The sequence below is a fragment of the Arachis duranensis genome, chromosome 9 (genome assembly GCF_000817695.3).
Source record: "Arachis duranensis cultivar V14167 chromosome 9, aradu.V14167.gnm2.J7QH, whole genome shotgun sequence".
NCBI lineage: Eukaryota > Viridiplantae > Streptophyta > Magnoliopsida > Fabales > Fabaceae > Arachis > Arachis duranensis.
This window is the reverse complement of record NC_029780.3, coordinates 29,037,628-29,038,487: the sequence shown is the minus strand read 5'-3', so window position 1 is coordinate 29,038,487 and position 860 is coordinate 29,037,628.

Below are 860 nucleotides of genomic sequence, written 5' to 3'. Positions count from 1 at the left end.
AAAAATTCAAAAATCAAAAAAATATCTTTTCCTTATTTTCCTCCAAATTTTTGAAATTTTGGGTTGACTTGATTAAAAATTTTTAAATTTAGTTGTTTCTTACAAGTCAAGTCAAAATTTCAATTTTAAAAATCTTATCTTTTCCATTTTTTTCTTATTTTCGAAATTTTTAAAAATTATTTTTTTCAAAAATCTTTTTCTTATCTTTTATATCTAATTTTTGAAAATTAGCTAACAATTAATGTGATTGGTTCAAAAATTTGAAGTTTGTTACTTTCTTGTTAAGAAATGTTCAATCTTTAAGTTCTAGAATCTTATCTTGTAGTTTCTTGTTAGTTAAGTCATTTTAAAAATTTTATCTTTTTATCTTTTATCTTATCTTTTTCAAAAATTCTATCTTTTTCAAAATTTGATTTTAAAATATCTTATCTAACTTCTTATCTTCTTATCTTTTTAAAATTTGATTTCAAATCTTTTTCAATCAACTAACTGACTTTTTGTTTGTTTCTTATCTTTTTCAAAACCACCTAACTACTTTTCCCTCTCTAATTTTCGAAAATATCTCACCTTTTTTTTTCAAAAATTCTTTTTAATTAACTAATTGTTTCATGTTTTAATTTTAATTACATTTTATCTCTAATTTTCGAAAATTATTAACCCCTTTTTCAAAATTGTTTTCGAAAATTCTCCCTCTCTTATCTTATTCTATTTAATTATTTAATTACTAACACTTCTCTTCACCTCTCTTCATCTAAAATTCCGAATTCTTCTTCATTCTTCTACCCCTTTCTTCTTCTACTAACATAAAGGAATCTCTATACTGTGACATAGAAGATTCCTCTTTCTTTTCTTGTTTTCTT